The sequence below is a fragment of the Cyprinodon tularosa genome, unplaced genomic scaffold (genome assembly GCF_016077235.1).
Source record: "Cyprinodon tularosa strain WSP-4 unplaced genomic scaffold, ASM1607723v1 ctg114, whole genome shotgun sequence".
NCBI lineage: Eukaryota > Metazoa > Chordata > Actinopteri > Cyprinodontiformes > Cyprinodontidae > Cyprinodon > Cyprinodon tularosa.
The window spans coordinates 826,083-852,203 of record NW_024037937.1 but is presented as its reverse complement, the minus strand read 5'-3'; the positions used below and the strand labels follow the sequence as shown (position 1 = coordinate 852,203).

The window sequence follows — 26,121 nt, the reverse complement described above, 5'->3', positions numbered from 1 at the left end:
CACTAAGCAGATTTGCCAATAATACATAAATCATTATGTAACAAGACACCTGAATTATTGAGCCAATAAGCAGACATTATTGGTTCATCTGGTTCGGATTGTTGAAGGCACACTGGGGAACACTTTCTCACTGACCAAGTTTCAACCAGCAGGTAGCGTTTCATTTAGATAAAGTGCAGACAAGTGACGATTTGTTTCTGCTCATAAATGTCATTATTAACCCATATTTCTTAAAAATGTGTTCCCTACTTGGCAGCTAAAATGATCACTGACGACTTTGTTGTACGTTAGCTGTAACACATTTTTGACGGAATAAATCTAGTATTCTGCTGTAGACGTTCTTTGAAGATTGGGCCGGATGATTAATTGCATTTGCAGTATAAATGCAAGTTAAAAGAAAGCAGTTTTTAAACCGTAGAGTCTCCGTTTTTGTTTGTGTTGTATTTGATTAGAGTAAGACGCTGACCTTTGCCCTCCGACTCTTTAGATGGCAGTAAAGTGCTTTTAAGTGCGTTTGCAGCAAGCCTGCAGAGCCGTGTAACTAGAAGTTAGCATCGTTTTCAATCAGCAGTAAAAAGATAACTGACTCTGAGAAAGGGAGCATTTAAGGCTGTGAAAATAATTAACCTTGGAGACCAATCATATCTATGGTTTAGGTTTGAGGTTACAGAGAATCAAACTTGAATCATTTCTGTCTGAAAATGGTTGCATTGAGCCATACATGACCTCACAAATAAATATTTGAGGGACATTTCCAACTGATTCTTTATGCACCAGAGTTACATGATTAGGTTTAACATTTTCAACAATGGCGTTAAATAAAGCATTGGTAACTAAACAACTTTCAAAGGCCGCCATCTGTAATCTTTGTCTTCAGGGCTGTGCAGACAAACATTTACTCTTGGCAAATTTTTGACCAATCTTTGGTCAGACAACAGACAAGAAAGGATATTCTGCCCACGTGTTCCCCTGTGTATTGAATTTTGCTCCATTATTTTTGAAAGCAAAGAACAACTTTTGTTAAAAAAAAAAAAAAAAATGCAATCAGAAATGAAACTTTGAAAACAGTTTTCTCTTAAAAAAGGTTTTATGGTTTAATTTTGCTTTTTAAACATATTGGGCCGGATCTATCAAAGGTTTGTGTGTATAAAAGCGTGAGCTATTTCACTGCGCACGCTAAAAAATGTACAAACTGATCTATCAACAGCGTGCTAAAAGGATTTGGTCTTTAAAACGTGCTAAATAGCGCCTCTTATCCATTTAGTACCTTTTCTGCAATGAATATGCAATATGGGGCGTTTACACGCAAAAGTGCGTCTTGTGGGAGGAGAACATGTAAATATATTAATTTAGCACTCGCAAAGTGATTTATCAAACCTAAAAACAATTTTGCTAACGGTATCTGACTCTATATTTAACACGTTTCAAAAGAAGGTGCAAATGGTCTGTATGCGTAATTGCGCACACATGGCAGCGGTTATTGTCGCAAGAAGGAGACATCGAAATGAAGCAAGGAGACGCAAAGAACGCAGTTTTTCACTCCGTGTGAATATATATGGAATGAACGAGGAAACGATCATCAAAACATGTCGTTTATCCAGCATTGCCATTTTGGAGCTGTTGGGGGAACTCCGAATGGATTTGGAGCCAGGCACCGACATGTAATTAGATAACTATATTATAGTAAGGGGCTCATATTTGGTATCGTTCTCCGTAAGTGAGGTGCCGGTGTGGGCTGAGGACTCCTTTTCTCTGGAAAAGCACTCAAATCCTGCAATGGCTGCAACGAAACACGCAAAGAGTACAGGCCGTGCGGTGACCCGCAACAGCCCTCCACATGAGGAAGTACAGGGGGAGACATCTCCTCCTAACTTAGCGAGTTTGTTCTCAGAAGTGGTTAAAATGAGTACCATGCTACAAAATGTATCTGCTGATGTCTCAACAATAAAACAGACGACGTCGGAATTGAATACAGCTGTGGCAGCAATGCAAGAAAGGCTAACGGAGGCTGAAACACGCATCTCCCGCTTGGAGGACACTTCGAAGCGGCTGCACAGCGCAGGTAGTGAGGGAAGCAAACTAATGGAAGCCATGATGAACCGCATGCAAGTTCTCGAAAATCACAGTAAGAGGAATAATGTGAGAGTTATTGGGCTGAAAGAGACTATCGGTAATGATGGGACACTTTTGAGCTGTGTTCGGAAGATGTTAACCGAGGGGCTTGGAGTTAGTGATGATGCCGAGTTTGAGATTGAGCGAGCTCATCGGGCCTTCGCACCGCTACCTGACCCCAACCGAGCCCCGAGACCGGTTCTCATCCGATTCCTCAGGCAATCAGCGAGGGATAAAGTGATTATGGCAGCCAAGGAGAAACGCGGTTTTGAGTGGCGAGGGTGCAGGCTGTCAGTGTTTCCAGATATGACTGAAGAGCTGGCGGAGAAGAGGAAGGCTTTCACTGCCGTGAAAAGAAAGCTGCAGGAGCGCAAAGCTAAATACACCTTAGCGTTTCCAGCCACGCTACGCGTTAGTTGGAAGGGTAAAAATATGAGCTTCAGCTCGGCGAAAGCAGCAGAGAAGTTTTTCAACGAGGAGAGTCAGGAGGAGAACGAGCAGGGGGAGGACGCCCCAAATTCAACCGACTGATGTAAATCCTAAGAGCCCCGTAGAAGATGCTGTGTCTGACTGTCGGGGGGCGGGCCCCGCCGCCTGTCATCATGAACAGAGCGAAGCAGAGCTCCACGGACCTGATAAGGTTGTTTTTTTTCCTCAGCTGCAGTAGACGGCGGCAGTAGAGTAGGATTTAAGTTGTTTTTATTTTTCATATAGTTTTTCCTTCTTCGTTTACATGATGGGAAAGTTCATTGGTCATGTAAATAGTTTTCTTTTTGGCTGGGTGCACTCACAGAGCGGGTTGGGTATCAGGGGGAGCAGGCAAAGAAATTATCGGTTAAAAATGTTTTGTTGCAGGTTTAAAACGTGTATCAACCTATAACTTCTAATGACTGGGAAATATATAAAATTAACATCTTGGAATATTAATGGATGTAGAAATCCAACCAAAAAGCACAAACTACTGGCTTATTTAAAGACAAATCAAGCCGACATAATATTTCTCCAAGAAACTCATTTAAATAAAGGGGAAGAGTCCAAGTTTAAAGCAGGCTGGGTAGGACATATCTTTCATAGCTCTCACTCAAGTGCTCGCAATGGTGTAATTATTCTTATTAAAAAGACTGTTCAGTTTTCACTAATAAAATAAGTTAAAGACACAGAAGGAAGAATGGTTTGCATTGAAGCAATGATAGAAGGGGTAAAGATTATACTTTGCAACATATATGCACCCAATAAGGAAGACCCCAATTTTTTTCACAATATAAATAGTGTACTAGGCAATATGGAAGGACAAACAATATTAGCAGGGGATTTTAATGAGGTTATGGATCCTGTTCTTGATAAAAGTACATTAAAAGGTTCACCTAGCTCTAAAGGAAGAGATGCAGTTCATATGTTAAAGGAAGATGCAGGACTAGTGGATGTTTGGAGGTTAATTAATCCGTCTAAAAGAGAGTACACATTTTACTCTCATTGTCATAAATCCTATTCTAGGATCGATATGTTTTTAATTTCAAAACTCATCGTAAATAGTGTGCGAAGCTGTGATATTAAAACTATTGCGCTTACTGACCACGCAGCTACGGAATTATGTATAAGATTAGGACTGGGGAACATAAGAGGCTCGAGATGGAGAATGAATGTTTCAATCTTACAAGACAAATCCTTTAAAGAACAGCTGGGACAGGACCTGAGATACTTTTTTGAAATAAATATTGGCAGTACAGAGCATGTTCAAACTGTCTGGGAGGCCTCTAAGGCGTTCTTGAGGGGTAAACTTATAGCATATACCTCATGGCGGAAAAAAGAAAGCTTGCGTAAAATTCAAGAATTGGAAAGAGAAATTAAACTTAAAGAAAACAATTTGGCTAGGTGTTATGATGACTTACTTTATCGGGATATTTGTGGGCTCAAGTTTCAGTTAAATGAAATTTATAACAAAAAAGTGGAATATTCCTTATTCAGGTTAAAAACTTCATTCTATGAGGGAGGGGAAAAAACAGGCAGATTATTGGCAAGACAGGTTAAAAAACAGGATATTTTGAACACAATCCCTGCCATTAAACAAGGAGATACTTTAGTAACCTCGGCAGAGGATATTAACAGTGTCTTCAAACAATATTATGAAACACTATATACATCCTCAGTGGTTAACGAGACAAATGCAAAAGACAGTGATGCTTTTCTATCCAAACTCAATCTTCCAAGAATATCACAGGAACATGTAGACGGGTTGGAAGCACCAATTACAGAAGAGGAAATTAGAAAGGCAATCTTAGGAATGAAGATGGGGAAGTCCCCCGGTTGCGACGGTATCCCAGCAGAATACTACAAGGAGTACATAGACATTCTTGCTCCAATTTTACAAAAGGTATATCAAGAGATTTTTGAGAGAGGACAGCTGCCCCCTACTTTTAATGAAGCATTAATATCTTTGATTCCAAAAAAAGATAGAGATAACACAGACCCAGCAAGTTACAGGCCAATCAGTTTACTAAACGTGGACTGTAAAATATTAACCAAGCTGCTGGCTGTGCGCTTACAACAAGTCCTCCCTAGCATTGTCCATCAGAATCAGACTGGCTTTATGAAAAACCGCTCCTCCTCTTTTAACATTAGAAAACTGTTACACTTGATGTGGCTAAGCCAGTCAAAGGAGGATCCAGTCGTTGCCATCTCCTTAGATGCGAAGAAGGCGTTTGATAAAGTGGAATGGAGTTTTCTCTTCTCAGCTCTCTCAAACTTTGGATTTGGACCTTTTTTTACTAAGTGGGTCCGAATACTGTACAAGGAACCAAAGGCTGCAGTCCTAACAAATGGTACTATTTCATCCTTTTTTAATTTATCACGTGGGACCCGTCAGGGTTGCTCTCTTAGCCCTTTGCTATTCATTATGTTTATTGAAACTCTGGCAGTGAGCATTAGGACCAATAAAGACATCAAAGGGATATTGTGGGGACAACAAGAACACAAACTGTTGTTATACGCGGATGATATTTTATCACTTATAACTCATCCACTGAAATCCTTACCACACCTAATGGACACGATACATACGTATTCAAAGGTCTCAGGGTACTCAATAAATTGGGCTAAATCTGAAGCCATGCCATTATCCTCTTTATGTAACTCACACATGGTCAAAGATTTTAAATTCAAGTGGACACCTGAAGGCATGAAGTATCTTGGGATTAGACTCAGTAGGGATTTAGAAATGTTACCGTCACTCAATTTCAATCCGGTTCTTTAAAAAATTAAAACAAGCTTTGAAAAATGGGAAAAGATAAAACTGACGTTATGGGGTAAGATTAATATCATAAAAATGATTACTGCCCCTCAGTTTAACTATGTGCTTATGATGCTTCCTATTACAATCCCACCCGATATTTTTAAAAGGTATGAAAATTTGATAAAACAATTTTTGTGGGGAGGTAAAAGACCGAGAATAAAACTAGAAAAATTGTATGCCCCTAAAGATAAGGGTGGTCTAGGACTTCCGGATCCAAAGCTCTACTGTTTGTCATTTTAGATGGCTAAATTAGTTAAGCGTTGGGAAGGTGAGAACGGACAGGACTGGTTACATTTTGAAAGGGATATTTGCTCGCCGTTTGACCCAAAACACAAATTATCTCAAAGCAACGACACAACAAACCCAGTTTATGTTCATTCTTGTAAAGTTTGGTCAAAGATACATAAATTGTTAAAGCTTCCACGTCAACTAGAGGAATATGCGTCTCTCTGGAATAATCCTGCTATATGTATTGGTCAAACACCTGTGTTTTGGAGGCAGTGGCATTCACACGGTATATGCACCATTGGTGATTTGTATAAAGACGGGAAATTCATGACCTTTAACGAACTTACTCATACATTTAATTTGGAAGGTAAAGCAAATTTTTGGAAATATCTACAGATCAGACACTGTGTTACCTCAAAGTTTAAAAAGATTGCAGGAAATGAGATATTGAACTATATTAGGTTGCCTCGTGACCGTCACTCTACCTCACAATTTTATAAGCTGATAAGTTATGATTTAAGTGGTGAATCGTCAAATATCAAACTTTTATGGCAGAAAGATCTGGGAATAGAGTATACAACAGAAAAATGGTTGAGTGTTTTGTCAGACAGTGGTAAATATGTGAAGGAGGCCAGAAGTAAATTTATACAGTATAAGGTTCTACACAGATATTATCATACGCCTACTAGGCTACATGCAATGAAAATAATGTCAGACAATATGTGTTGGAAATGTAAGAAAGAGGTGGGCACATATATCCATTGTTTTTGGGACTGCTCTCTGGTTTCATCGTTTTGGACTAAAGTCCTGGAAACTCTGGGAGCATGGCTTGGTTCAGAGATCCCTCAGACTCCAGAATTGTGCTTACTGGGAGACAGATCTCAAATGTCGAACACCCCAAAAGGAGCTTTTACAGTTGTGGTGGTCGGTCTGGTGACAGCCTGTAGGATCATTTTAAGACATTGGAAGACTACAAAACGTCCCGAGCTAAATGAGTGGATTAAATCAATGACGACCACAGCTTCCTATGAAACCATGCTCTACAACATAGAAGGGAACAAGAACATGGAATGGAAAAGTTTCTGGGACTCTGTGAAAAGGACTACGGCTTCTGTGTAATTTGGTTGGATAAAGCTTCTTGTTTTTCCTGGACTAACTTTTTCCCAGATACTTTAAGTTTTTGAATTATCACTGTGACATGCATATGTACAGCTGTACCCTGATGGGAGGGGTGGGGGGGTGCACCAGCCTTTTTTTTTTTTTTTTTTTTTTTCTTCTTCTGTTTTTTCTGTTCATTACTGTTCATGTTCGTATTTTATTTGACAATATGCAAGAAATCAATAAAAATTTGAATTACAAAAAAAAAAAAAAAAAAAGAAGTGCTGTCCGACGGGGTCGGGGTTCTCCCCCTGCGCCTGCGGAGCAACATGCCAATGCTGCGGGGATGCGTAATCTCATCCACAGTCACTTCTTGTGAGCCATTTGGTATGTGCATTTTTCTACAGGCCAATACAAAACACCTGTTTTTTTGTTGTTTTTTTTTTTTTACTGCAGTGAAGTAGAAATTCAGCCACATACCACCTTAGGGAATAAAAGTTGCCAAAGTTTTTTTCACTGTAAGATTTAAATTTCTTAATGCACTAGTTTGTAGAAACTACAAACTACTTTGCCGCAAACCACAAAATGCGCAAAAGCATCATTTAAATAGGGCGTCTCCAACAGTTTTGCACCTGCCACCAGTTACGCAATCGCTCTTGTTAAATCACCCGCAAACCATGGTCCAGCCCCTCGCGCAAAATTCCAGTTTGCGAGCGCAAATTACTGCACGCAAAATTGGATCTTGATAAATCCGGCCCATTGTATTATATCCATTTAGTTTCTCAAATTAGATTTGTTATATATATATATATTCCAACTTCTTCCTACAGGTTTGATATTCTCTATTAGGTTTTAAAGTACATTTTTTTTCAAAATAATTTTTTAAAGACTTTCATACTATTGTTTTTTTCTTTGTAAATTTCTGTTTTTAAGATTTAGTTTTATAAATTGCAGTCTTTTAAAATTGCATTCTTTCACTTCAGTGAGGCGTCAAAGTGGATTTTCAATGGTCTGAGAGCATTTTAGCATTAAGATTTATTAATCAAATTGCCCTTCAGGCTTTTGTGTTGAGCTTGATTTGAAGAGAATGTGATCTGTGAAATGCAATTTGAAAAGAACGGAATTAAAACAAAAATTAGACAACATAAAAAAAATTCTAATTAAAGTTGTAAAAAAATTCATTTCAAAATATGGAAAAGAAAGGTTTTTCATAGTAACTTTACGATGCATTGTTTTCAAATCTTGATTTACAATAATAGAATAAAAATTCCCTCCAAGCTGTGAGTCGGTTGGCTTCTTCACATTCGTTCAGGTGTATATTATACCAAAGCACGTTAGCGTATTCCTTCTAATGATTTAGCATTTTGTATGAATAATAATTAGAATTATTGGTGTCTTATTTTCTAAAGGTTATTATCCTTTGAATTTCTGTGAATTTGCTAAACATTTGAAAGTGGTTTAAATCTAAATACTTTTGGGGTGAAATTATTAGATCTTAGATCTTCATGCCGCAGAGAAAAACGTATTATTTCCGTTGTTAAGTTGCTAACTTGTTTGTAAGAATTTTTCACACCTTGCTGCACTTTGAATTTAGGTGAATTCCCAGAAGGGCTGATTGACGTACAAACACATTTTATTATTATTTTTGTATGCTCTTGTGGCCTATATTATTTTATTATTGTTATTTAGAGTAAGCAGACAGGAAATGGTATTAAAGGGAGGGGGGGAAGACATGCGGCAAAGGTCAACAGGCCAAGGCCCGAACCTACAAAAACCGTGTCAAGGAGCTATGCTGCTGCACCCACAAACACATTTTAGAAAGGTGCATTGGTTTTTAATGAAACTTAAAGGTAAAGGAAAAAAATAGATGAATAACATTTCCTGTAAAAACATTAGACATTTAAAAAGAAAATCCAAATCGCGCTAACAGAAACTCGTTAATGGTAGAAAAACATTGACCTGTTGCTCTCGTCAAAGCTACAAGGTTATGTACCTCGCTTCAAATGTCTACCTTTATTTTTACAAGAAAGAAAGTTTGGTGATTTTATGCTTAATGCTTTACGCCAGAAATGATCAGAGCTGCTTCTTCTGCTTATAATGATTTATGCAGTAGTATAGAAACAGCTGATATACATTACTGCCCCCAACAGGCCGGTTGTAGAAATCCCAGACTGTTGCAGGTAGATTGATCTAATTGATCCCTCACATTATGAATGCACGCCCCACTGTGATATCCTTCCCTTCCTGTTTTGATGGCCTTGCAGTGCCTTGTCCATGTTTATGTGCCCGGCCCCTGACATACCAGAGTAAGCTGTTGATCATCCTGTGGTCTGTGCAGGTTCTTGGCTGAGTTCTTTCCACTCATAAATGACACAATCTCAAGACCAGTGTGCCTCCCAGATGACGGTGTGTGTTTACGATGCTGGCGTGGTCCTTCCACAGCCTCGCTATGGTTAGCTAATCTGTCTGTGTATCACAGAGTTGTCTGTATTTCTCAATCTCTGCAGATTTCAACATCCTGCAAAGGCCTTCCTCTGTCTTCCTGATATTCCAAAAAAGGAAATAAAGGTAGGATTACTTTTTCTCTATTATTTTTGTATGTTTTGTGTTGTGTGGTGTTCCTTTTTTTTTCGTGTTTACTTCCACTTTCAATGTAAAACCATAGAACAGGACTTTTTTTTTTTTTTTTTGCACTTTATTGTGGTAAACCCAATGTTCTGCAGGAAGTCTAAAGGTAACACTACACTCATGCCCCCATCCAGTTCACTGCACTATTGGCTCATCTCTCTGTGTTTTTCCACATGTAGTGTAACCTAACCTTAGTATTGGGCCACATTCAGATACTAAGTTATAAAAGTAGGAAGAAGGAAACCCCGACAGTTAGAAAAAAAAAAAGAAAAAAAACACAGCCTGAGGGTGGAGTGTGACTGGGGTTTCTTACAAACTATGCTGATGAAACACTCAACTCCTACTTAGATGGCAGTTGAGTGATATTTCACTTATAAAGTGCATTTTTGAGAAAGATTCATGTGGTACTTTAGACATATATAATGCTACATGAATTTAAACCTGTTTTATCAAGCTCTTTCATGTACAGTACATTTTAAAATCTCTACAACCTCATTATTCAATGTTATTCCTTTTTATTGGGGGGTTATTGTAGACCAAAAGCATCGATACATAACATGGAAGGGATACAATACATGGATTTCTTTCTTTTAAAAAGAAATAATGATAATCTACCTATTGTCAAAGTGAAAGTTTATTAGGTTCTCAGGGGTTTAAATTCTAGACTTTGACTAGGCCAGGGGTCTGCAACCTTAAAATCCAAGAGTCATTTTGCTCCGAGTCCAGCTGAGTAAAGGTCATTTAGAACCATTAATATTCTATAATCTTTTAAAAAATCATAACTAATTATTTTTGGTTAAACATCTGCTATAGGGCATCTGTTGCCACAGTTTAGCAACAGTGTATTTGTATTTTAGCTGATAACACATGGGAAAATATAAAATGTTTCATAAAGATGCAGCAGGGATTTTCCTCTGTTATTATTTGATGTAATATAATTACTAAGTTGATGACAAGGAAAATGGATCAACAAACATATTTTTGGTTCTTTAAGTCTTATGCTTTCATAAAAATGTTATAATTTTTTCTTTACAAAGTCTATGAAAGCATCTTAAGATGGGTGTTTTTATACTACAGACATTTTACAGGCTTCTAAGAGCAACTTGTGGCTCTTGTTGGTTGCAGACCCCTCTGATTAGACCAGAGGTCATGGATTAGTGGACCAGGTCAGGATCAGACCCACCTGCTGGCTAATCCGGATCCAACCTGATTAAAACATTTATAAATGACCACATATTGTCCAATGATGGTTTCTAACTTCACTTGCATCTATTCTCCTGTTAATATGGTAAAGCCCTCCGGAGCGTCCAGACTAGGGCTGGGCGATATAGAAAAAAAGCTTATCGATAAAAAAAAATGCATATTGATCAATATTGATAATTATTGAAAACATTTGAAACCATATTTTATGTGCAGCTCTGCCTGGACTTTATATGATATTGCTAAATTATTTAATCATAATAAAGAACAAAAACACAGACTTCCAATTAAATCTTTATTTAACCAACTTTTTTAACCATAACAGAATTGTTTTAAAGAAAAATAACTTAAGAGACCTGAGTTATGTTATTAAATACTGACAAAGAATAAACTAAAGTGACCAAAATAAATATAACAAATAAATTCCTCTGCCTCTCCTTGCTGCACATCTTCATGTGCTCTGTGTTGTGGTTTGAGAGGGCGGCGCTTTGTGACGGCGTGCCTGGGTCCGCGAATGCGATTGGTTGGGAGGAAGTAGTGACCAGCATAAACCTACATGATAGGCTACAATAGCTACGTTTACATGGACACAACTAATCGGATTGAAGGCCTGATCAGATCAAAAATGTTTCATGTAAACATGTCAGACTGAAGATTCTAATCCGATTCGGTCCGATCGGATCTAAATTTAATTCCGAAAGAGAGAGGTGGTTTTGCAGATCGCCATTCCGATTGGCGTCCATGTAAACACCCATTCGGATCTTAAAAGTAAAATAATCTTCATTGCGCATGTGTGCGACGTCAGCGTGACGTTTTTCCGCCTTGTCAACAACAGGAAACCACCGGTCGCTCTCGCTCTTGTTGTGAACAACATGGCGAGAGGAGTCTAGGAACGCCGACTTATACACTCAAGTTCATTTAAAGCTGCAGGAAGCAGGAATTTATCCTCCTCCTCTTCCTCTTTTCTCTCTCCACAGCCCACTCGCTCTCCCACGCCGGTTCAATCGCTCATTCTCTACATTTTCTCTCGGACATTTCGCTGCCAAGCGCTTTTTTCCTCCTCTCTCCGTTTTTCTTTCCGCTCGCTCCGAGCGCATCGTTTGTCAGGCCTCCCAAAAACCAGACGCAGACAGAACTGCCAAGTTTGGCAGGAAGTTCTGCGCATGCTTAAAAGATTTAATCTGATCCAACGCTTGGTACATGTATACACACGTCATGATCGGATCATTTCATTTAGTGTCCATGTAAACTGAGATTTTGAATTTCTGATCAACCAAGGTTTGGATCGGATCGGGGAAATTTTGCGCATGTAAACGTAGCTATTGAGAAGGAAGGAAAACTGCGTTTCTTTATCGATCTTTTATCGAGCCTATTTTTTTCTATTGCGCCACACGTCTATCGATCGATATATATCGTTATTGAATTATCGCCCAGCCCTAGTCCAGACCACGCTACATTGATACAGATTAGCCAATGAGCTGCTGTCAGTCTGGGTTGCTGCTGCTAGCTTCTTTTAGACACAGCAGGCAAACCTTTGGCAAGTGGGCGATAGGAAAGAAGGAGAAGACGATGAGAAAAAGAGAGCAGAGAAAGTGTGGACTGCTGGAAGAACTGCAGTGAACTAGTGAAAGAAAAGGTCAAAGATGACCCTGAACATTTTGAGTTTGTTTGGCTCAACCTGCTGCTGTGAAGCAGTATTCTCCACCATGAACATAATCAAAATAAATATGGATCCAGGCTCACGAATGAGCACCTTGATATGTGCTTTGTCTCCACTCAAACCCAGGTTTAAAGCCTTGCAGCTCACCTTAAAGCCCACTGCTCTCATCAAGCCATAAAAATGAAAGAAAAAGAAAAAGAGCCGGTTCAGGTGTTTTATAGAAAAAGTGAGTCAGGAAAATGTCTATATACCAAACTGAAAGATGTTGTAGGGCTTCCAATATAAATTCCAATGTACGTATTTTTTTCTTTTAGTCAGTATAGTAATTTTATTTCTATTTTCCTTTGCATTAACCAAAATCGCCCAGAAGTTTCACTCCAGGACTTCAGTTTTTTCATGACCTTTAAATCTTCCTGTCCATACGCCATTGTTGCAGGACTTAACTAAAACCTTTGCTTCAAAAAGTTATGTCAACCATCATGTATCTCCTGCTAGTCGCAGCTCTCTCTTCCCTTCTGTGTGACAGCAAAGCAACTATAAGGATATTACCAGCACCTAAAGGGCTGGAGTGAGAAATGTAATATCTTATTCGGGTTAAATGACCAAAATTGAGCAATTTTGTGCTTAAAAAACTGTTGTGTTGAATTGTGATTATATTCCAAATGCAATTAATTGTCCAGCTCTATCCATGCCGAAATATTTGTTCAGTCATAATTGCGTTATAACTTATGTGTAACGCAATGTTTTGGCTGCCAAGTAGAGAACACTTTAAAGAATCACGGTTAAAAAAAGATATTTAATGAGTAGAAACAACTGGCTTTTATCTAAATGAAAACATACCCGTTGACTGAAACCTAATCAGTAGCTACGTTTACATGGACACAACTAATCGGATTGAAGGCCTGATCAGATCAAAAATGTTTCATGTAAACATGTCAGACTGAAGATTCTAATCCGATTCGGTCCGATCGGATCTAAATTTAATTCCGAAAGAGAGAGGTGGTTTTTGCCGATCGCCATTCCGATTGGCGTCCATGTAAACACCCATTCGGATCTTAAAAGTAAAATAATCTTCATTGCGCATGTGTGCGACGTCAGCGTGACGTTTTTCCGCCTTGTCAACAACAGGAAACCACCGGTCGCTCTCGCTCTTGTTGTGAACAACATGGCGGGAGGAGTCTAGGAACGCCGACTTATACACTCAAGTTCATTTAAAGCTGCAGGAAGCAGGAATTTATCCTCCTCCTCTTCCTCTTTTCTCTCTCCACAGCCCACTCGCTCTCCCACGCCGGTTCAATCGCTCATTCTCTGCATTTTCTCTCGGACATTTCGCTGCCAAGCGCTTTTTTCCTCCTCTCTCCGTTTTTCTTTCCGCTCGCTCCGAGCGCATCGTTTGTCAGGCCTCCTAAAAACCAGACGCAGACAGAACTGCCAAGTTTGGCAGGAAGTTCTGCGCATGCTTAAAAGATTTAATCTGATCCAACGCTTGGTACATGTATACACACGTCATGATCGGATCATTTCATTTAGTGTCCATGTAAACGGAGATTTTGAATTTCCGATCAACCAAGGTTTGGATCGGATCGGGGAAATTTTGCGCATGTAAACGTAGCTAGTGAGAACTTCCAGTGTGCTTTCAACAGGCCAAATGGGGTTTTATGTGAATTAGAGAGGGACGATGCAGCACTGCTAGCATCAGTATTGTTTTTCATGGATGACTGGGTGGTATCTGTTTGAGGACGAGACGGTGAAACACGGCAGAAGCCACGTCAGCAGTGTGGTTATTTTTTTTCACTGAATACATTTGGTATTTTAACAAATGGCAACCGATATTTGGCCCTTATGTTCATATTTGTGCCTTCCTATTTCAAATTGCCAGTACTAGAGCAGAGATGCATCTATAACACGAAGCGGGTCCTCAGGACCTGTTATTTCATGGTAGTTCTGGAAGCTGAACCATTGCTTCAGTCTTTAGTCCTTCAACGCTTCAAACAGGTTGTTATTGTTTTGGTTTTGTTTCCAGTTCTGTCCTGTATTTAGCTTAATCTAATTTCCCCTATGTAAACATAGACCTTTGACCATTTTTATCTCATATCGCCTTTGAGCAGCTTCCCTGTTTCTGTTTAGGTAAAGAACCAGCACCATGTTTCTGTTTGTTTGCAATGTTGAGCTTCTGTCACACAAAGTTTCTTGCTTGTGGTCCAAAAAGATCAACTCTGGTGTTGTCTAACAGAGTACCTTCCTACTCCTACCTACTAGGCTTTTTTCCAGGTGGTGCATGGCACAGTGTTGTGTGAGACGTTTAAATTTTGGGCTATTACCCGTCTTTTAAACCTATCTACACCGTTATGCCTCATCTTTCAAAGGAAGGTGTATCCACACCATGTTTGGTCCTCTTTAAACGGACCAGGGTTTGTTTTCCCGTTGTGGTCTGGAAGTGAATACCCTGCTTCTGACACAGAGACCCATTCTTTGAGGTGGACTCGGTCCGCTTGCATCTAAAAATACATAAGGAGCCAGCATAGCACTGATGGTGGTTCTGAAAGCATACCTGATCCGCTGTCTCCAACACGGTTCCACAGGTTGAATAGCTATTTGAACACACTACATGATTGTTTTCAAAGTATATCACAAAAGCAAACTGCATCAAATGAAGAAAAAAATAAAGGCTTTTGGTCTGGACTTTCCTGTTGGGAATACATCTGAGTATTTCTTCTTAAGCTACAAACAGGTGACTCTTAAAGTAACAGTGCGTAACTTTTCACCCAAGTTTCAGCTTAATTTGAGATATAAAGGTATAAAGACGTTTCCAGCTAAATATATTGCAGGTATTGGGGCTCCATATGAGCTGTTCCTCTCAAAAAATGGCTTTTTAATCTTAGAGGGCCGAATGCGTCACTGAATAAGTCATGTGACCCAGAGTGATACTTTACTGCAATATGAAAAACACCAGACTCATTCAGCACGTAAGCGCAGCATGTGGCATCCCACGTATACGTTACGCAGGTAAAGGCTTCCCGTTCTATATGTGAAGATATTTACATTAATAGTTTAATGCCACGATCAACAAATGCTACACCTAAATTGGTTGAAGTTTGAACTTCAGACGTATATAGGCTTCTGTTTAGCAAAGAATAACTGGAAAATGACAAATATCAAAATTCATTTACTAAACTAAACTAAACTGCAACGGTTGCAACAAAATAATGTATAAATGCACACTTGTATTTTTTATTAACACTTGTATTTTTTGTTTTTTCTGTAATTTGTATTTGTATTTTGCTTAATTTTAACTTAATTTAACTTAATACTTTTTGCCCTGTAAGCTGCTGGTAACCTTAATTTCCGGAGGGAGACTTCCCAAGGGATCAATAAAGTACTGTCTAAGTCTAAGTCTAAAAGCTAGTTATTTATTTCTGTACACCCAATTAGCAGTTAAAAATGAAAATATACAATTTCTATTTAGATGGTTAAGATACAGACTTTTAGTTCAGAGGTTCTCAAACATTTCAGCTTTTAGTACAACACACTGGGGATCCCTTTATATATATAATTATTTCTCTAGTTATTTACTCATTAAAGATATAAACCAATGTGATTTTATTCATATATTAAATTTATGTATTTTATTTCATCATTTTAAATATATTTAATGTTTATTAGCAACTCCATAGGTTCAAATTTGTTATTGGATATTTGTTATCTGCCGCCACGGGGAATGGCGGCCTAGTGGTTAAGGCATAGAGCTTGGAATCCCGAGGTTCTGAGATCGAGGCCCACTCCCACAGACTGCCACTCTGGGTCCCTGAGCCAGACCCTTAACCTCCACAATGCTCCCTGGGCGCCCCATTATGGCAGCCCTCTGCTCCCCAAGGGGATGGGTTAAATGCAAAGGTACATTTCTCCAATGTGAGATCAATAAAGTTCAATTAACATTATTGTTATTATTATTTTTATTATTATTAAAACACAGAGGGAGGATTTTAAATTTAGCTACAGTGCAGTGTTGCTTTCAGGTGAGCTAATCCTGGAAGTTCCAGATCTATCGCCCCTAGAAGCTAAATGTTACAGAGTTGCTGTACGGAGGGTGAACAGCAATGCAAACCACACTTTTCCGATTTGTACTAAAATCTGTGGTCACCAACAAAATCCAGAGAAGTTATCAGAAATGTATGCATCACTGATAAAGTGGTATTGCTTTCCAGACTCGGTGTGACTGAGGCTGCAGTTTTCTTTTAAATTAGCTTCACCGCTTTTCATCGTATCATAATTGAACAAAACAGAATCTCCAGCATCTATAAATCTTTTCCTCTTTGCCTTCAGGTGGGAAAAGAGAGCCAGTCTAAAGCAAAATAAATGTCTCGATACTAAAACATGATAATGTTTCAGGAGATTAAAGAGTTTTGCATTTAAGGACCTATTTCAATATTAGATGCTTATAAAAGGGATATTTTCAGATGCTCTTCTTGATGAAATTGTCATGAAAACAAATAAAAAAATAAAATAAAAAAAAAGCTGACCACCTGCAGAAATCTTAATAATCAAATGATGTTCTCTATCGAGCAAATGGAAAAATTGTCTGGCATCATGGCTTTTTCCTTCGGCATTGAGGGTTTTGGCAATGAAGAACATTAATGCAAAAGCAGAGAGGAATGACATTGTGCACGTATTGAATTAGTCTGCAGAGTAATTCTGCTCACACTAAGTTGGTCAAACAACTGCACAGAGTGTATTTAGGGAACTTTCTCCAGGAAAAAAGCGTGTGAAAGTTTGTGCTAATAATGCGTGGACATTGACTGCACTGATTGGCGGTCCCTTTCCGGAGGGACTTGTGTAAAGTAGGTTGTGCTGTTTCAGGAAATGAGGACTCTCAAGCTGCTCCTCAACACAATCCCCAGTCCAGGAAGGTCAATGCAATGTTCTCCCCTAGCAGCTGTTAAGCTTTTGACCCAAGGCACTCATGGGAGTAATCAGACTTTAATTACACCTTCTTAATCACTTAAAGACAATCTGTGCGGGGAGATGATTTCATGTGGAGAATAAGCCGCCGCTACCTGCCGGTCTTTGCAGGATGAATTCTGCTCCTCTGCAATTTAGCAACGCACAGACATAATCTTATCCAACTTTAAGCCTGGCCCTTTGCTTTGTATTCAGATTTCAGTTGGGAATTGTCAAATCTGGATTTTTATTATTTTTCTTATCCCTGGTGATGATCAGAGTTGTTTTATGAAACCATTGGCTGATAAGAAGAGCTTTAAAGAGCACTAGAGTAACTCTGTGTTATAACCTGCTTACTGCTGCTGATCTAGACTCTGTAGAGGCTTTTTTTCTGATAGAAACATCCTTTGTAGTTTCTGCAGGACAATCCTCATGGGATTTAACCATGTTTGACTCAACCCAATGGTCCTCAGCTCACATCTTGCTCTGGGTGACGATGTCTTCAGGCTCAGCGGTTTGCTAGCTTGTTACTCTGTTGTATGCCGTCCTGTGAAGGAAAAAAATAAACCTAAACGACAGCGTACACAAAAGAGAAGGACCATAAACGTCTCTCAAACTAGGGTATATAACAATTCATTCAATTAATTGAAATGAACAGAATATAAAAAAAAATCTTTAATAATTAGTAATGGTTTAATTAAATTAAGATATACAGAGACTAACTCATGTCATTTGCTGAAATCCCTCTCAGAGCAGTAATTACAACTAAACTGTAAAAATATACAATCATTTTGCATTTAAGATGAAATACCTTTTTTTTCGTCCGCATAATAGGCTCTATCCAGAACCTTTCAAGTTGCATATTTTTAGCTTTGCCTGGTTTAAATTTTAAATGGAAAAATTCTCTCCAGGTCCATTTTGCTATGTGATTATTAATCCATTAATCAAAAAAATAGGATAAGATTAATCCATAAGCAAAATATTTGCCAAACCAAATTCTTTCTCCATCAATGCTCTTGAAGACTAAGCAGAGTCCAGCATAGTTTTGTCCTTTTAAACTCTAGACCTGTCTGTTATTGAACATGCTTGTGATGGAAATGTAGTTGAGAATCCACATTGTCTAGGGCTGTGGTCTCTAGATCAGGGTTCTTCAACGTTTTCCAGGCTAAGGACCCCCAAACTGATAGGGATATGGAGCAGGGACCCCCTAATTATGTATATTGTATGAAATTGTGTTATATCAACCTGGTCCTACTCTATTACAGATGGAGTCATGTAACGAAAGTAATTTCTCCCTGGGATTATTAAAGTATTTCTGATTCTGATTCCTGGTTGATGGGACAGGTGTTGTGAAGGAAATGGTGCCCAGCTTGAAAGAGCTCCTGTGTGTCGCTGAATGTGTGCATTGATGACTGAAAGACATCTTCTGCCTCCATTTATCTGTTTACTACAGCCTGTTAAATTCATGTTAATGTGGATTTAAAAACCTTTCAATTAGTGGAAAAAAATGCAGGGGGAATATAAAAAACATGTCTAATCAACCAAATCTTTTGCGACCCCCATGCAGTACCTCCTTGGGCCCCTAGGGGTGGCGGACCCCCTGTTGAAGGCCTCCACTTTAAAGTTTTGTGTATCAAGTTGAAGTATTGTTGGGGCCAAAAGCTAGACCTCTAACTTCCTCTTAGGGCTGGGTGATGCTGCGTAAATATCTTTTCTCAGATAATTTTTTTACTGTCCAAATCCGATGAAGCAATTTATTTGTGTATTTTTCTTCTTTAAGTTTCGTAGCAAAAAAAGTTAAAGGACATGAACGGATTTAAAAAGTTAGTTTTGACCTCAATCATGTCCTCTGGGAGTCGAACTTAATGTAAAGGGCAACAAAATTCAAGCTGGGAAAAATTCTTCAAAAATAACCATCTTTCACAATAAACATTACAAATATAACACGGAGAATGTTTACAGCTAGTAGTATCACACAATTTTCTGGTTTAAATAATTATAAGCTTAAGTCTAAGAAAAAAAACAAATTATCTGATGTCACTCTGGGATTCCCAATTTTCTAAAAATTCAATTCCCATAAACCAAAAGTTTAAGTCATTAATTCATTGTCTGGTCCTACTTCCAGGTTTGGCGCCCCTAAAGGCCACTGATGACATGGCACTGTAGCGACATTAAACCGCCTCCCTCAACGTTTTGGTTTCTGATAACAGATCATATCGGACCAGATTAAGAAGTTATGGAGTCATTTGTAAATTCAAGGCTACATTAACCGCTCTGGATTAAATCTTACATCATAGAACCAGTAATGTGTCTGAGCAGGTCATTGTCAGATCTTTTTTGTTGGCTAACAGCAACATTTATCTCAGCTCTGGGGTTAAAGTGTAGCTCAGACTGCTGTAAAGCTCATTCAGCGACGCATCCCACCCTCACAAGTTACATCGTTTTAAAGGGGAATGCAGTTTTTTTTTCCATTTAAAAAATATAAATATAAAAAATATAACCGCGAATGTCTGGAGGACAGTGATTTGCCTACATGTTATGAATGCTGATGTACCATAAATGAGGAAAGCAAAGGAAGACGTTACTTGGATATAACAAAACTGAATATCTTCAGAACAGCTCCAAATGACACAAAACTAATATGGGTGAGTAGAACATGATGTAATAACGTAAAATCAAGGGCCCAATGTAAAAAAACAAACGGTGTTCCCCTTTAAGAAGAGCAGCCTGCATGGGAGCATCAATACCCACCAATTGCTCTATATTGACCAGAAAAATCATTTAAAATCTCTCGAATTATGATAATACTTGGGACAAAAGATATGCAATGTTGCTTTAAAGGAAAAGTTGCCTCCCTAGTATCCATTTTTTAAATGTTTATTCAGTTAACCGCTTCATATGGCCATTCTTAAATTGTAATTAAGGGTCATCTTAAATGATGGTGCTGCGGGCCACATCTTGTTTGCTTACATGGCTGCTTTTGCTACCATTTTGTCCATGCTAATCACTGTTATACAAAACTAAAGATAGATGACACTGTGTCATCTAGAAACGATAAAGTAACTAATGCAGAGGTGACCAAAGCGGGGGTCGGTGTTTACAATCATTGACGTGTGATATATATGCGGAGGGCTAAAATATATGATGAAATACATAAACCTACCAGGAAATAATAAGTTGTTGCAGTTATTTATTTAGCAATTTAAAACATTAATATTTAACGTACCACTAAGTTGTGGAATGAACTATTAGGTAAATTTCCTATTTATTAATAAAAAAAAATATTTAAAATCATGAATTATAACGTTTTAAACCTAGAAATGCAGTTTCAAAGCTGGATCTGAACTATAGGTTGGTGTGAGCAGGTCAGTAACACGTCACAGTGGATAGGGTGTTGGCCATGAACTCCTGCATCTCTTAAGTCAGATCCTAAAGACTGAGCTGATGCAACAGGCTCACATTTTCATCCATCTTAGGTCAGACTGAACCCCAAACAACTGTGAAAAGCTCTCTGCAATCATCATCATTATTATCCCAAGTGAGAGGTATGTACCACAGAACTGGCTCCGTGGAGCGACTCTGGCTCACATAGTTTGGCATTCCTAGCTAAAAGCAAACCAAACTGATATTGCCCTCAATACTGTCTCCATACTTTCTCCATATTTGGAAATGTTTACCTCCTCCTGATGGTTGACAGAGGTTTGAAGAGGGGATGTGAGTCATTTCAGCAGCGCCAGGCTCTCTAAGGGTGAGAGGAGTCTTCCTACTGAGTTCCCTACTAGTAACACTAGCAGTCTCCTCTGTGCTCCAAACATCTGAAGGGAAGCTGTGAGTATCATTTTGGGTCTCCGTTTAAAACGCGAGTTAATGCTAAAAATGGCTGATTCCTCCATGGTTTCCTGCTGCATTTCCTGAAACGGTGCTTCCTCTAGAAGGTGGAGGGTATTGTCATCATTAGCTGCTGCTTGATAGGAGGTTTTAATGGTGTCATGAAGGTGTCACTGCTGTTTACTTGCTTTAAGGCGCCTCACAAAATGTTCCAGATTGTATCTGGAAATATGGAAAAAGACAAGCAGTTGTTTGGGATTGTTTCACTGGCTTACCTTGGACTGCAGAAGTATTTCTTTCTAAGAGCTGACACTAACCTCACATGTTTTTCTTTTAAGCTCTGTTTGTGTCTAACTGTGAGCTTAGAGGCGATTTAAAAAAAACCTGAGATCTGATTAAATAGCTTGGATATTTTTGGCTACAACTGAGAAAATCGTTATTTTTGTGTGAGAGAAGGAAGATAAACAAAGACAGCTTGGTTCATTGAACAATTGTGGCTTTGCAAAAACATCAACTCTGACTGATATCTGCATCTGAACAAGTCAGACATCCCTCTTGGCTCTTTTTTTTTTGGTTACACTTCAGAGATTTCATGGCGTCTACCTGGCAGCTTTTTCTCCACCACAGGTTAAGGAAGCACTAATTGAAATAATTGATCTGCTGCTCTTACTGACGATTTAATGCAGTGGTTCCCAAACGTTTCTTGTTGGGTGCCCCCTTGGATGTACAAGAAAGTTTTCATGTCCCTCAGCCTCCTCCGACAAATCTTTTTAACGGCTGAATAAAGACATTTATTAAACTGTATTTTAATCAAATAAACTACAATCTCCTTTAAATTACAAAACAGCTGCCTCTAAAGTGCAATTATTTGAAATGTTATTTTACTGTATAACACAATTCTTCATAATTCATTTATTTGAAATTACCGCTCATTTCCACCATGTTCTAGTAATTATATATATATATATATATATATATATATATATATATATATATACACTGAGCCCCCCATGGGGGACAACCTCTAATGTTTTAGTAATTATATGAATATATAAATATATATATAATATATATATATATATATATATATATATATATATATATATATATATATATATATATATATATATATATACTGTATGTATGTGTGTGTATATGTATGTGTATATATGTCTAGATGTGTGTATATATAAATATACATATATGTTTGTGTGTATATATATATATATATATATATATATACAAATTTTGGTTGTTGGGTTTAAAGTAACCAGATAAACCCAGTTTCTTCCAGTTTCTTCCAATAAAACATGCTGATTTAATTGATTTGCCAAAACTTTATTAAAATATGTTCATAAATAATTTTGACCTGATCGACAGGTTAGTAGGAGGAAGGTTCTGTTTCTTCCTTCCTGTCTCTCAGCAGCAAATTAACATTGGAAGTGTTTGAGTGTGAAAAGAGTGTTTAAAAAACCTCAACATAAAGTGGGGCTGCTATTTTAGAGTATTTTTTCATACAGTTAAATTCCAAACCCATCTGGGCCTGCAACCTTACCATTAGGGAAAATATTTTATTTGGGGCAGAAAATATTCAGCTGATCGATTATTGAAAGAAGCGCCTTCTGTGCTCTGAAGACTGATTGAAGACACTTTGTTGAGGTCTAATAGTCTGATTAAGAGGATGCTCAGTGTTGTCCATAATATTCTTCCCTTTTTGAAGGATGCTTCTTTGTGAAATCATGTCCTGAGGTTCTAGAGGACTTCCTAGAACAGAGTCGGCCTTCTTTATCAGCTTGTTGAACTTTTTTCAGTCATTTGCTCTGATGCTGCTACCACAGCAGGGAAAAACATCTAGTACTAACACTCTCCACAACAGGCTTTTAAAAGATTAATTTATTCACCTAATTGGCCAATGTATGAGTGTTTGAATTGTGCTTGAAGTAAAGAGAATGTGATCTTTAAAATGCAATTTGAAAATAATTAAATACATCTTAAACTCAATCTGGGAAACAAAAAAAAAAAAAAAAAAAACAAAAAAATATATATATATATATGTAAAACTGTTTCTTAAAAGAAAATATTAAAAAAAGTAATAAAATTAATTTAGAAAAATTTAAATATGAAAAAAAATAATATTTTGGGAAAACGGCAAAATCACTCTAAAATAAAGTTTTGTTTATAGAATTTTTTTCTTTCAAATTTCATTTTTCAAAACTTGTTCTTTGTATTAATAATTGAAGCTCAGGTAGAGCTCAGTTTTAAGGCCAGTACCCTTAGACCTTGCCGACTCAGTCTGAGGTAGGGGTGTGCAAAATAATCATCATGATGATGCATCGTAATTCTAATTTTCATGATCTACTGCATCGATTCTTGATGCCAAGTATCGATTATTAATTTAAAAAAATGAGTAAATAAAATTGCATGAATGGTTGGCGAACATCAGCCAAAAACAAGGGTAATACAACTTCCAGTCCAGTAGATGTCGCTGCGGATGTGTTGACGTACGCTGCCTTGTGTCGCAAGCATTTCCGGCCGCGGGATACTGCGCCGAGTCATTCAAAAACAAAACATGGGTGAGAAAATATTGCAATGCATTGCAATAATTCAAGTATCGCGATGCATCGTGATAGAATCGAATCGTGGCCTGTGAATCATGATTCGAATCGAATCGTGACTTCTTTGGCAATACCCACCCCTAGTCTGAGGGCAGGGTTAATGGAAGAATTGGCATGACCATGATGAACGGAGAGGTCTGTCTCTCATTCCGTACATCAAAAACTATATAAAGACTTTCCACTAGGGCAAAGATAGCCATTTAATCTGATGTTTCAGTTAAGAAATAGTAATTAATTACATTCTATTCATATTTTATCTGCATATTTTCATATGAACCTTCTTATGTTCTTCCTTAAACTAAAGAATTCCAGAAAGGACATTTCTTTAGCGTTCAGACTTTAAGGCCCCTCTACTTTTTAGCCCACTTTTTTGTTCTCTTTTCTAAAAAAATCCTTTATATGTACGCTTGTCAGTAAAAATAGCTTCTAGTTGTTTTTAATTAGGTGGATGAAGGATTTCAATCATGCTTTTCGTTGTTTTTCTAAATATTTATGTTTCTGAACAGGCATAACCAGAAACTCCTTGCTCTTGCACGGTTAGTAACCTTTCTGCCTGCTGTTCAGGTGTGACCAAGCACATTGATGTGCTGGAACATGTATGATCCAACATGTATGATCCCGCCAAATGAATCTTCAACAGGTGCTCTGACCTTATTTGGCGCTGAGCGTTAGCAGCAAGACTCTCATTCTTGTCCCTGCACATCCCCCAGCACCTTCTCCTGTGCTGCGCTCTCCGCTGCTGGCAGAGGTGAACACATTATCTTGCCTTTCTTATCAGCAGTTATTTTTTTCTGTTTTTTCTTCCTCCTTGTTGACTTTTGGCATGACTTCATTTGAGAAACGTTTATTTCAGAAGATCAGTGATTCCGACGCTCTTCATAGATTTGAATAAATCGACTCTTTCCTCACATTCCTGGTTTGTTAATATCAGGGATACATTCATGCACCTTTTAAGGAGAAGCCTGAGAAGCTTTGTGATTTCCAGATATCCTGCAGCTTTAGTTCTGGTTGCGTTCTTAGAGTTGTTGTCCTGCTGGAATGTGAGCAACCTTTGCAGTGTGGCTGCAAACGGGAAGCGTCCCTGCAGGATGCTGCAGTGTGGGTATGTCCAGCTCATGATGGGCAGCGTTAGCTTCTCTTAGCAAAAAATCAGTTTTGATCTCATTCACCTGCCGCCTTCTAAAATGTTGCTGAAAGGACTTCTTCTGGCTTCATTTCAGGCCAGACTGGTTACTATGGGATCAATCAATCCTCGTCTCTAACTGCCTGTTTGTTTCAGATGGACGTTCATGTATTTGTTTTATTTTAAGATTGTCGTTTTATAAATTCACTGGTCTGTAAACAAACCACAATTTACACCCGTCTGGCTGTATTTCTTGATTTTCATTTCAGCACCAAACCTCTGGGCTCTTCACACAATATCTGGATTTATATTGAGGTCAAATTAATTACAGTGGGACTTAATGTACTAATTTAAAAATAATTGGTTGCAGTGATATTTAAATTGAAGGTATATGAGTAAAAGTTCTTTTTCTCCTTTGAGGGACATTTTTTCTTTATTTCTTTATTCATAAAATATTTAAGACACTAACATTTTCTTAGTTTTCTAACGATCCCCTGTATGGAAGTAAATCTGTGTCGCTGGGATTTGAATTAAAAATGCCACTGAAATTTAAATGTTGCATGTTTGTACTTGCTGTTTCACTCACTCAACGGTGAGTTTATTACTTCCATTTTTCTGTAGTTGAGTTAGCGTTAGCTTGCATGACCGTTTCAGTGTTAAGATATATTCAGAACACATTTTTGACCTAAAAAAAAATTCATTGTCATTGTTTCTACATAGTTGAAATTTCATTTGTTATCTTCTCTTCAAGCTAAAAATTCTCATTACTATCTCAAAGTGATTAAATGTTCAATACTTATTTTTCAGTTTAATTTTTCAGTGTTAAAAAAATCTGCATATAAAAAAATTCAACCTTTCAAAATTCAAACTCAATATTTTCATGATTTGTTTTATTAACATTGGTCTTTGTTCGACCGAGCCGATCTGTCATGGAATTGCAGGACGGTCGGTATCTATTTAGTCGACATCTGACCTCTTAATGGTTTTGTGGTACTTCTAGCAGATGACGCCATATTTATTTACGTCAGCCCATAGCTGGAATTCTATTTAGGTTTGGAAAAGTTTATCCAAACTCTATCAGGAAAGACGTATGAAGCGTATAACCTTATTTTATCAGGATCAAATGATTTTTGGTACTTTTTTTGGTACTTTTTTTGTACTTTGCACCTTTAAATTCCAGGTGCTCTACTTCAGAAGAATGTTTTCCCGAGGAAGACACTTCCTTGAGAACTTTTTTGTCATACAGATACACAACCAAAAATGTATTTAAAATCATAAAGAAAAACCTTTTTAAAGCCAGAGAACAGCTGCTTTGGGTTACTATGACGTGGAGAGTTAGAAGATTCTGCAACCTGCGGCTCTGGAGCTGCATGTGCATCTTTAGGCCTGCTGAGCAATCATT

At 38.0% G+C, this 26,121-nt stretch overlaps 1 long non-coding RNA gene across 1 annotated transcript in view; it reads left to right on the top strand.

Annotated features, from left to right (window-relative positions):
- Positions 1 to 20,499: 20,499 nt before the first annotated feature.
- Positions 20,500 to 26,121, top strand: part of LOC119795844 — a 30,176-nt gene continuing 24,554 nt past the window's right edge. Inside the window, exons 1-2 of the long non-coding RNA XR_005282380.1 lie at positions 20,500 to 20,698; positions 20,851 to 20,981. This is a non-coding gene — a long non-coding RNA (uncharacterized LOC119795844). The remainder of the gene's footprint in view (positions 20,699 to 20,850; positions 20,982 to 26,121) is intronic.